General features: G+C 42.7%; 1 protein-coding gene across 2 annotated transcripts in view; it reads left to right on the top strand.

The window, feature by feature from the left end:
- Nucleotides 1–12109, top strand: part of LOC121317655 (histone-lysine N-methyltransferase SMYD3-like) — a 161831-nt gene that overhangs the window by 63088 nt on the left and 86634 nt on the right. The window lies entirely within an intron of this gene.

Here is a 12109-nt window from a genome sequence, read left to right as displayed (position 1 = left end):
GATTAGTGAAGGGGCGGGCAGTTCTTGTGTCCAGTGAAACCTGACCTCTTCATAGGCAGACACACAGAGAGTGTGATTAGTGAAGGGGCGGGCAGTTCTTGTGTTCAATGAAACCTGACCTCTTCATAGGCAGACACACAGAGAGTGTGATTAGTGAAGGGGCGGGCAGTTCTTGTGTCCAGTGAAACCTGACCTCTTCATAGGCAGACACACAGAGAGTGTGATTAGTGAAGATGCAGGCAGCCCTGACCTCACGTCAGGCACAAGTTTTCTCCTCTGTCATGGCTGACAGCTCACTTCATTTTGGGCTGTTGTTGGGTTTTAACTTCTTTAGATCCTGATCCCCAGCTCTGCAGCTTTAAAAGCAAGTTTAGTTCACAGGAGATGCGGACCCATACGTGGACATTTAGGTTTTGAGACATTGAGGGACATGTATTAGATTAAGAACGTCCTTCATGTATCCAAAGCTGGTGCTTTTGTTTACTGATTGTGTGCTGTATGGCTGATAAGATGATTTAGCCTATACATATTTTTATTTACTTATTTTACTTTCAATGATATCACTGTACACTTATGCAGTTTTTTGGGTTTTTTTCCCCTCATTGTTTTTGTATTATGTTCGAAAGCAGAAAATTAATTCAAAATAATTGAAATAAGAACGTCTTTCATCCACTGACTGTTCTGTATGGCTGGGCTTCGTGGTTCTTCTGCTAGTAAGTATTACTGGTGATTAGAGGTTGACTAAAGCAGGATCTGTGACACTGAGGACATGTATTAGATTAAGAACATCCTGAAATGTGTCATTGGTTCTCTGCTTCATTCGCTCCTTGTTCAGTATGGCTAGACTTCGTGGTTATTGTGCTCATTTGCTAGTAAGGGTTACTGGTGATTAGAGGCTGACTGCAGCAGAATCTGGACACTGGGTACAGTTTAAATCCCCTCTCTCATCTTGCTCCCAATCGGTTTAGAAAGATTAGTAAGAGCTTGCAGCATGTTCAGGGCAGTAATGTTCAGTCTTTTGTATGCAAGCTGCAGGGCCTTTGGGGATTTACGTGGATGAAGAACACATTGGAGTTCAACATACAGTGCATTTTACATGAAGTAGTGTTGCATAAACTTTCATGCTTTAGAGTTTTGCTTTACCTTAACCTTGCCTTGGAATCGCTCCAAAAAAAACATTACTCTCCGCAGTTCACCAGCACAGAGCTTTATCTTTCCTGTCAGACTGCTTCTTCCAATGACTACAATCCCAGAGCCATGCATTTAGAATGTCTGTCTGTTTAATTTGATTCTTCTGTGTAATGATTAAAGTCAGTGTTCCACATCCTTTAACTTTCTCTGTTAAAGAATGCATGCTAACCTTTACCCTCCCCAGCTTACTATATAGAGTAAGTTGATCACAAATAGGGTTGTATTTACTCACTTTTCAGATCTTTGTGGTATGTCTTGTATGGCAGTTATACTTCCACAACTTCTACAGAAGCAACAGAAAGAACCCCCCTAAAACAGTAAGGTCTTCATGTTGGGTCCCCCTATTTCAGCAACCGCATTGATGATTTTTAAATAGACAATAGATAATCAAAGACAATTAATCCTGTTTTACTTACATTACTTACACCTGTTTTACTTAATCTCTCACAAGCACCTGGGTACATTTTGTTACGATATCACAACAAAAGAAATTCACTTTTTTTCTTTGTTTTGGTGCATATGTGTAGCTATTATGCACTATATATAACCTTACAGTACAATAATACGACAAATTGACTGAGTGATAATACCCAAAAATAATCTTAATATTTTAGTAGCCTGCGCAAATATAGTATTAGGTGGTGGATTGTGCCGATCCCCGGCTTATTTTGAAAACCCTGCATTCACTGTCATTATTTTTTCTTTGAAAATCGTTTTTTTTTTAGCCGTCATTTTAACGTTTTAGCCTCTCAAAGCGTTTAACGCTGAAAACCTGCCCTCAACTCTATGATTGGTTAAATATTGTGTCAAGACATCACACAGCTGTCATGTGGATAAGAGATTTTTTTTTCACCCAAAAACCTGCAAGTGATCTAGTCTGCTAGAAGCACAATCAATCCTTGTTGTTAAAGACACAGTAGTATCTGCAAGACGGGCCGGGCAGCGACAGCCACTTTGCCGGGCGGCACATCCGGCTGAAAAGGCCTGTAGAGAACCCTGGAGTTGAGATGAGCACATTAAATTTGTTATACTTCTTACCCATGCCTCCCCTTCCTGCAGGGAGCACACAGCCCAGTACACTGTACACAGAGATGCAATTGAAATGCATGGGGCTGAGCTGAGCACAGCAAAATCGTTATACTTCTTACCCACGCCTCCCCTTCCTGCAGGGAGCACACAGCCCAGTACACTGTACACAGAGATGCAATTGAAATGCATGGGGCTGAGCTGAGCACAGCAAAATCGTTATACTTCTTACCCACGCCTCCCCTTCCTGCAGGGAGCACACAGCCCAGTACACTGTACACAGAGATGCAATTGAAATGCATGGGGCTGAGCTGAGCACAGCAAAATCGTTATACTTCTTACCCACGCCTCCCCTTCCTGCAGGGAGCACACAGCCCAGTACACTGTACACAGAGATGCAATTGAAATGCATGGGGCTGAGCTGAGCACAGCAAAATCGTTATACTTCTTACCCACGCCTCCCCTTCCTGCAGGGAGCACACAGCCCAGTACACTGTACACAGAGATGCAATTGAAATGCATGGGGCTGAGCTGAGCACAGCAAAATCGTTATACTTCTTACCCACGCCTCGCCTTCCTGCAGGGAGCACACAGCCCAGTACACTGTACACAGAGATGCAATTGAAATGCATGGGGCTGAGCTGAGCACAGCAAAATCGTTATACTTCTTACCCACGCCTCCCCTTCCTGCAGGGAGCACACAGCCCAGTACACTGTACACAGAGATGCAGTTGAAATGCATGGGGCTGAGCTGAGCACAGCAAAATCGTTATACTTCTTACCCACGCCTCCCCTTCCTGCAGGGAGCACACAGCCCAGTACACTGTACACAGAGATGCAGTTGAAATGCATGGGGCTGAGCTGAGCACAGCAAAATCGTTATACTTCTTACCCACGCCTCGCCTTCCTGCAGGGAGCACACAGCCCAGTACACTGTACACAGAGATGCAATTGAAATGCATGGGGCTGAGCTGAGCACAGCAAAATCGTTATACTTCTTACCCACGCCTCCCCTTCCTGCAGGGAGAACACAGCCCAGTACACTGTACACAGAGATGCAATTGAAATGCATGGGGCTGAGCTGAGCACAGCAAAATCGTTATACTTCTTACCCACGCCTCCCCTTTCCTGCATTGAGCACACAACCCAGTACACATGTATATTTCTTTTCCCACATATGCTAAGAGAGCCAATTTTCTGCAGTCTGTTCCGGTTGAGAGCAAAAATAATTAGAACAAATTGAACTAGGTACTGAATATGTCACTGGAGCCTCACAGGGCAGGCAGAGGATCCGTGTTTAATTGTATTTTCTTATCCTGTATCTCCTGTAATTGCTTTGAAATGATATTTAAACCCACTGTGCATCCATCGTCTTCTAACGGCAGTGCCTGAAATATCTCTGAATCCACTTTGTGAGAATGGCTCCTTCATTCAGTTCTTCATTCATTTTCTATTCGAATTATCAAGGAATTTAACGATTTGTGAATTTCCTCTGAAATAACGTCACATTTATATACTATAACATATAATTGACACTTTTCAATCTGTTTTAAACAGTAATGATTTATTTATACAATATAACAAAACAAACAGTAATAGCATTCAAATCATTCGTCAAAACTACTTTTATAGAATTAAATAAGGGATTCTCTCAAAACCACTCAGTTTAAAACTAGTCAGTTATATGCAATTACAATGGGAACTCTAGATTAACACTACTGTCAGTTGGATGAAATTACATTGGAAACTCTTAGTTACATGCAATTACAATGGGAACTTTTTAGATCAGCACTCCTCCATTTAACTTATTGTGTGAATTCTGAAGGCAATTGGTTGCGCCTCAGCTTATTTAGGAGTGTCACAGCAAAGGGGGTGAATACTTATCTAATGAAGACTTTTCAGGTTTTTATTTTTAATTGATTTGTTTTTTTCATCCCCCCTCCCATTTTTTCACACATTGAAGGTGTTGAGTAGGTTGTATAAATCAAAGGGAAAAAAATCCCATTTAAATGCATCATGAACTGTGAAAACGTCCAAGGTGGGTGAATACTTCCTATAGGCACTGTATGTGATTTCCTGTCAAAGATATTTTCCAGCAGTATATGACAAAGTAATTCCTAGTATTACATAATGACTTCACAATGGAGCCCATTAGTACAACAATTAAACAATAAAAACCCAGTGTGCACAGTGTGAGGATATTCTGCCTTGAGGTGATAGGCTGCCTTGCGTCACCGTATCGTGAGTGAGAGCAGGCAGCTCTTTTTAAAGCATTTGAAGCATCTATAAAGAGAAAAGACCAACCTATCTTTACAATATTTTAAGGGTAAGTATTATACTGGTACAAGAGCTTTATCTTTATCAGAAGATATCCTTTTGCCTCTGCATTTCCTATAAAAAAAGAGTTCTTCAAGTCAGTCTGGAGATGACAAAGGCATCTGCCAGGATCTTTACAACAACAAATGCTCATCCCCTTTGAATCGTCTTTGCAGCTTCCTTATGCAGTTCCAGAGTTTATAATTGCAGGCTGATTTCAAGTCTGCATGTCACCTTGTTTGGTTGCTGCCTGGCCACATGAAAACATGAATGAAAGGGGAAAGTGTTCAGCTGAATAGTTACATAGTAATAGAGAGCTTACAGCTCTATAGAACTTCTTTCATGGTCCAGACCTCAAAGGGATATTGCTAATGCACCATGCCTTTGGTGCTAATAGGAAAACACAAGGCAACTATGGATCACAAAAAGGTCTTTACATTTAATGGACACTCAAAGAATAAAAGCTTTATTCAAAGGAGGTTTTGTTTGTACTGTATCATGGGGATTGAAATGCCTACAATATGGAGAAAGTAGTAGCTCTTTTGTAGCTGCGATTAATCGGATTGGAGCCTAACAACAACCTAACTGATTTTTATTATATGATAAAAGTAGAAGTGCTCTGGTATAGTCTTGTTTTGAAATGAATACTACTTAAAAAATTAAAGAAGCTTCAGATCCCTTTTCTTGTGTCTCATCAGTGTGCTCACAGCTCGGAATGGGCAGACTCTCAGTGTTCTTGTATCTCATCAGTGTACTCACAGCTCGGAATGGGCAGACTCTCAGTGTTCTTGTCATCTCATCAGTGTGCTCACAGCTCAGTGTGAATGAATGGCAGGCTCTCAGTGTTCTTGTATCTCATCAGTGTACTCACAGCTCGGAATGGGCAGACTCTCAGTGTTCTTGTGTCTCATCAGTGTGCTCACAGCTCGGAATGGGCAGGCTCTCAGTGTTCTTGTATCTCATCAGTGTACTCACAGCTCGGAATGGGCAGGCTCTCAGTGTTCTTGTATCTCATCAGTGTGCTCACAGCTCGGAATGGGCAGGCTCTCAGTGTTCTTGTATCTCATCAGTGTACTCACAGCTCGGAATGGGCAGACTCTCAGTGTTCTTGTGTCTCATCAGTGTACTCACAGCTCGGAATGGGCAGGCTCTCAGTGTTCTTGTATCTCATCAGTGTACTCACAGCTCGGAATGGGCAGGCTCTCAGTGTTCTTGTGTCTCATCAGTGTGCTCACAGCTCGGAATGGGCAGACTCTCAGTGTTCTTGTGTCTCATCAGTGTGCTCACAGCTCGGAATGGGCAGGCTCTCAGTGTTCTTGTGTCTCATCAGTGTGCTCACAGCTCGGAATGGGCAGGCTCTCAGTGTTCTTGTGTCTCATCAGTGTGCTCACAGCTCGGAATGGGCAGGCTCTCAGTGTTCTTGTGTCTCATCAGTGTGCTCACAGCTCGGAATGGGCAGGCTCTCAGTGTTCTTGTGTCTCATCAGTGTGCTCACAGCTCGGAATGGGCAGGCTCTCAGTGTTCTTGTATCTCATCAGTGTACTCACAGCTCGGAATGGACAGGCTCTCAGTGTTCTTGTATCTCATCAGTGTACTCACAGCTCGGAATGGGCAGGCTCTCAGTGTTCTTGTATCTCATCAGTGTACTCACAGCTCGGAATGGGCAGGCTCTCAGTGTTCTTGTGTCTCATCAGTGTGCTCACAGCTCGGAATGGGCAGGCTCTCAGTGTTCTTGTGTCTCATCAGTGTGCTCACAGCTCAGAATGGTCTGTGGCTGTCAGTGTTCTTGTATCTCATCACTGTACTCACAGCTCGGAATGGGCAGGCTCTCAGTGTTCTTGTATCTCATCACTCTACTCACAGCTCGGAATGGGCAGGCTCTCAGTGTTCTTATCCCACCATGCTGTGTGGTTCCAGTTGTTACCAGCAATGCTTTCTTAATATTAATTGTGCTTATTCCCAGCAGTCAACATAAAGCTTGTCAGCGCTGCAGCAAACCCATTCCTCCCTGAGCCTGAGTCTTGTTCAAAGGTCTCTTGAGGTCCCTGTGTTCATTCTGCCTTGGGAAGATTGCATCTGTCAAAAATAGTGACATCCGGTTTGTATATGTCTAATTATAACTTTAATTTGTAACTGGCAAACAAAGCACTTGTTATTGTCTGTGTGGGATATCGATGGTTCGGTACTGCATGGAGAATATATCAGGTCTGTAACAGATCATGCAAGTGAGCCTGTCTCTGTGTACAGTGACTGGAGCTGAAGAGCTAAGGGCTGGGTTTCTGCAGCAGCTCTGTCTGAGATTTGGGTTTGTGTTGACTGTAGGACCCCGAAGAGCTCCAGGGCTGGGTTTCTGCAGCAGCTCTGTCTGAGATTTGGGTTTGTGTTGACTGTAGGACCCCGAAGAGCTCCAGGGCTGGGTTTCTGCAGCAGCTCTGTCTGAGATTTGGGTTTGTGTTGACTGTAGGACCCCGAAGAGCTCCAGGGCTGGGTTTCTGCAGTAGTTGTTTCTGAGATTTGGGTTTGTGTTGACTGTAGGACCCCGAAGAGCTCCAGGGCTGGGTTTCTGCAGCAGCTCTGTCTGAGATTTGGGTTTGTGTTGACTGTAGGACCCCGAAGAGCTCCAGGGCTGGGTTTCTGCAGCAGCTCTGTCTGAGATTTGGGTTTGTGTTGACTGTAGGACCCCGAAGAGCTCCAGGGCTGGGTTTCTGCAGCAGCTCTGTCTGAGATTTGGGTTTGTGTTGACTGTAGGACCCCGAAGAGCTCCAGGGCTGGGTTTCTGCAGTAGTTGTTTTTGAGATTTGGGTTTGTGTTGACTGTAGGACCCCGAAGCTCCAGGGCTCCAGGGCTGGGTGTTGACTGTAGGACCCCGAAGAGCTCCAGGGCTCTGTCTGAGATTTGGGTTTGTGTTGACTGTAGGACCCCGAAGAGCTCCAGGGCTGGGTTTCTGCAGCAGCTCTGTCTGAGATTTGGGTTTGTGTTGACTGTAGGACCCCGAAGAGCTCCAGGGCTGGGTTTCTGCAGTAGTTGTTTTTGAGATTTGGGTTTGTGTTGACTGTAGGACCCCGAAGAGCTCCAGGGCTGGGTTTCTGCAGCAGCTCTGTCTGAGATTTGGGTTTGTGTTGACTGTAGGACCCCGAAGAGCTCCAGGGCTGGGTTTCTGCAGTAGTTGTTTCTGAGATTTGGGTTTGTGTTGGCTCTGTGTACGAGCCGCCGGCGCTGTAGTAAAATATTCGTGAATGTGGCCCAATAGTGGACCTCTTGGAGCTCCGTTTAAATGACCTTTGTAATAATCAGCTTCATTTGTTTTAATTTCAGTCATATCCGCATCCCTGGAGTCAAGCTGCAATTAGACAAAAATCAAAATTCATTCCCCTGTTTGAAATATCAGTACATTTTAGTGTCAAATAAATAATTGTTTTGTAGACATGTCATAGTAATCTTATATTATAATGCGAACAGCCTCCATGAGGCTCCTGTGTCACTAAAGGGTTCTGAGCTGAGAACACACGTCGAATATACCATCTCTGCACTGAAAATGGTTGTCAATATGCAAGAAAATACCAGTGTAAAATCTGAAAACCTATTGTAATTGATTCATTGAAACGGGGTGGTCAAAACTAAAAACTGAAGTAAGAGATACTGACAATAAGTAGAGCACGCATAAAAAAAGTAGTCTCATGGAATGATTTTTAAAAAAGGGTTCTGCTTGACCTCCCAACTGAGAATGTGCAAGGATGGAAGTGTGGAGCACAGCATACCATACTCGCACATCTACTGGAGGGAAACCTCTGGGATTAATGGCCTGGTGTCAGATAAATCTTGAGATGTCCTTCACCGTCCAATTTCACACACATCTTATTTCTATTAAAAGATATTAATGGATGAGTGGGCTAGCTTCCCTATCGGAATGAACTTCCATTGTTTGTAAGAGTGACCAATACCCATTCAGTAATGGTCACATTTCTATTTCAGGGAACCAGGGTTATGATAATAACCTAAAGTTTTCTGATCCATTACCAGTAATTCGCTGCAGCCTGGGACGAAATCCACCCCAAACAAGGTGTTGACCCTTACTTTCCCACTAGGCGAAATAGGACTTAAATTTTCAATTTCAGCTGATTTTTAAAAGATCAATACAAAAATGACAGCGATGTAAAGTTTAATCTGTATATGTACAGTATGGAATCTGCTGTTTAAACAACTCCATACTGTTCAGGAGATATACCATTAACAAGAGGGTAGGGAGAGAGCTGCCCAGTGCCAGCGTTAGGATTTACTGTACAGGCCCTGGTGCAAAACCGTGCAGCTCAGCTGCAGCACAACCTCAAAAAAAACATTTTAAATGACTGAACAAGACAGTAATTAATCAAGTAACAGTACATCCAAACATTTAGACAAGATTAATCAATTTAATTAATAACTCAGTTTAGAGGGGTGGCCCTCCCTGTAATGCTCCAGTCCTCAGCTCTTGTGTAGTGCAGTACAGTGAGGTCAGCATGGTTTGTATAGAGAGGGGTGATCCTCCCTGTAATGCTCCAGTCCTCAGCTCTTGTGTAGTGCAGTACAGTGAGGTCAGCATGGTTTGTATAGAGAGGGGTGATCCTCCCTGTAATGCTCCAGTCCTCAGCTCTTGTGTAGTGCAGTGCAGTGAGGTCAGCATGGTTTGTATAGAGAGGGGTGATCCTCCCTGTAATGCTCCAGTCCTCAGCTCTTGTGTAGTGCAGGGTCAGCATGGTTTGTGAGGGGTGATCCTCCCTGTAATGCTCCAGTCCTCAGCTCTTGTGTAGTGTAGTGCAGTGAGGTCAGCATGGTTTGTATAGAGAGGGGTGATCCTCCCTGTAATGCTCCAGTCCTCAGCTCTTGTGTAGTGTAGTGCAGTGAGGTCAGCATGGTTTGTATAGATAGGGGTGATCCTCCCTGTAATGCTCCATCAGCTCTTGTGTAGTGTGCAGTCAGTGAGGTCAGCATGGTTTGTATAGAAGGGGTGATCCTCCCTGTAATGCTCCAGTCCTCAGCTCTTGTGTAGTGTAGTGTAGTGCAGTGAGGTCAGCATGGTTTGTATAGAGAGGGGTGATCCTCCCTGTAATGCTCCAGTCCTCAGCTCTTGTGTAGTGTAGTGCAGTGAGGTCAGCATGGTTTGTATAGAGAGGGGTGATCCTCCCTGTAATGCTCCAGTTCTCAGCTCTTGTGTAGTGCAGTGCAGTGAGGTCAGCATGGTTTGTATAGAGAGGGGTGATCCTCCCTGTAATGCTCCAGTCTTCAGCTCTTGTGTAGTGTAGTGTAGTGCAGTGAGGTCAGCATGGTTTGTATAGAGAGGGGTGATCCTCCCTGTAATGCTGCAGTCCTCAGCTCTTGTGTAGTACAGTACAGTGAGCTCAGCTGGTTTGTATAGAGGGAGAGAGTTTTATCACATTTTGAAGATGTCCTCACTAGATAATTTCAGATTTAATTGTGTCTGGTTGTTATGTTTACTAGTTGTATAAAACAATACAATATCAATGTGTATATGTGTGTGTGTGTGTGTGTGTGTGTGTATATATATATATATATATATATATATATATATATATATATATATATATATATATATATATATATATATATGACACACACACACACACACACACACACATACAGTATTACAAAGCACTGTACAGTACATAGCAGAAAAAAAGAACAAACCACAATACATTTGTATAGCATGTCACACATACAACTGCCACAGTCAGATCATTTAAATAACAGTGTAAACATAATAATAATAATAATAATAATAATAATAATAATAATAATAATAATACAAAGCAGCAATTTTAAAGTTAAATTAAAACCCACTAAAATAAGAAAGCCATTTTATAATAACTGTAACAGTCCCAGCTTCCCTGACAAACGAAGGCAGAGCATTCCTTAATTTAGGAGCTCTACAAGAAAAAGCTCTGCTTCCCGTATTGCTTTTGTTGAACCTAAGAATAACCAGCAGCCCCGCATCCTGTGAACTCAGAGTGCAGTTTGGAAGATATAGGGTCGGTAACTCCTGCAAATAACGAGGTGCTAATCCATTCAGAGCCTTGTCAGTTAACAGCAACATCTTAAAATCAATTCTATACTGTACAGGGAGCCAATGTAAAGAGGCCAAAACAGGGATAATATGTTTACTTTTCCTGGTTTTAGTCAGAATTCTAGCGATGGGATATCACACGTTTTGGGATACCATAAAAAAGTGCAATAGTCAATTCTAGATGGAACAAAGGCATGCATTTGTCTCTCTGCATCAGAAATGGAAATAATTTGGCTATATTTCTCAAATGGTAAAAAGATACATTAGTAACTTCCCTAATATGAGTCTCAAGTGATAGATCAGGATCAAAGATGACCCCCAAACTCTTCATTTCTAGTTTAAGTTTTGATGAGAGCCTGCAAGTGTCGAGCTCATGTAATCCCACATTTCCTTTTAGTTGGTTCTGTGAGCCCACTAGCATAACCTCTGTTTTATTTGAATGCAACATTAGCAAACTGTGTGACATCCAATGCTTGATATCTGTATCTAATAACACCCAGACAGAAAACATTTCTGGCTTTACGGACACATATAGCTGGCTATCATCAGCATAGCAATGGAAGTTCACTCCGTGTCTGTGGATAATGTCACCTAGCGGTAGCATATATAATGAAAACAGCAAGGGACCTAGAATGGAGCCCTGTGGAACATCACAGACAACTTCTGATAGTGCAGATTTTACCTCCGCAATAGCGACGAACTGAAACCTATCAGAAACATAAGATTTGAACCAGGATAGGACAAGGCCAGACAGCCCCATTGTGCTTTCAAGATGGTTCAGTAGGATGGAGTGGTCTATAGCATCAAAGGCAGCACTTCAATCTAGAAGAATTAATACTGATGGAAAGCTGAAACTGAAACTTCTCGAATATACCATTAAGAGTTAGAAATGTTTGTAATTGAATTGCAGCAGCTCTCTCTAGAACCTTATCTAAGAATGGTAGGTTGGAGATTGGTCTATAGTTATTGAGGACTTTAGGGGCTAAATTATGTTTCTTAAGCAGGCTTTACCACAGCTATCTTAAGAGCTGAGGGAATTATACCTGAGGAAATGAACCATATAGGAATAGGATCAATAGAGCATGTAGTAGCTCTCATATGTTGAACTAGCTCTGTCAGTTCCTGTAAGGTAATCAAAGAAAAAGCCCCCATAGTAGCCTTAATAGGTGTAGTTGGTAAAATTGTGCTGGAGTCCTCTTTAATAGAAAGTGTCTGTGGAATCTCATTTCTGATGTCTAGTTTTTATTTTTAAAGAAATGTAAATGTCATTGCAGCTGTGAGTGGAGCCAGTGTTAAGGGGGAAGATTACTTAATTTAGTTGGGTAGCAAAAATAAATCTAGGATTCTTTTTATTTGTGTCAATTAATTAAATTAGCATAAGATGATCTAACCAATGCCAGAACCTTCCTATATTAAACCAGGTGGCCCTTCCATGTGATGTAATGAACATGTAGTTTAGATTCACGCCATCTCTGTTCTAGTTTACGACCCTCATATTCCATCTCACGAGTTGTATCA

Source organism: Polyodon spathula, chromosome 6 (genome assembly GCF_017654505.1).
Source record: "Polyodon spathula isolate WHYD16114869_AA chromosome 6, ASM1765450v1, whole genome shotgun sequence".
In the NCBI taxonomy this organism is placed as follows: Eukaryota; Metazoa; Chordata; class Actinopteri; order Acipenseriformes; family Polyodontidae; genus Polyodon; species Polyodon spathula.
Note: the sequence above shows the minus strand (reverse complement) of the source record. Positions and strands in the feature narration are given on the sequence as shown.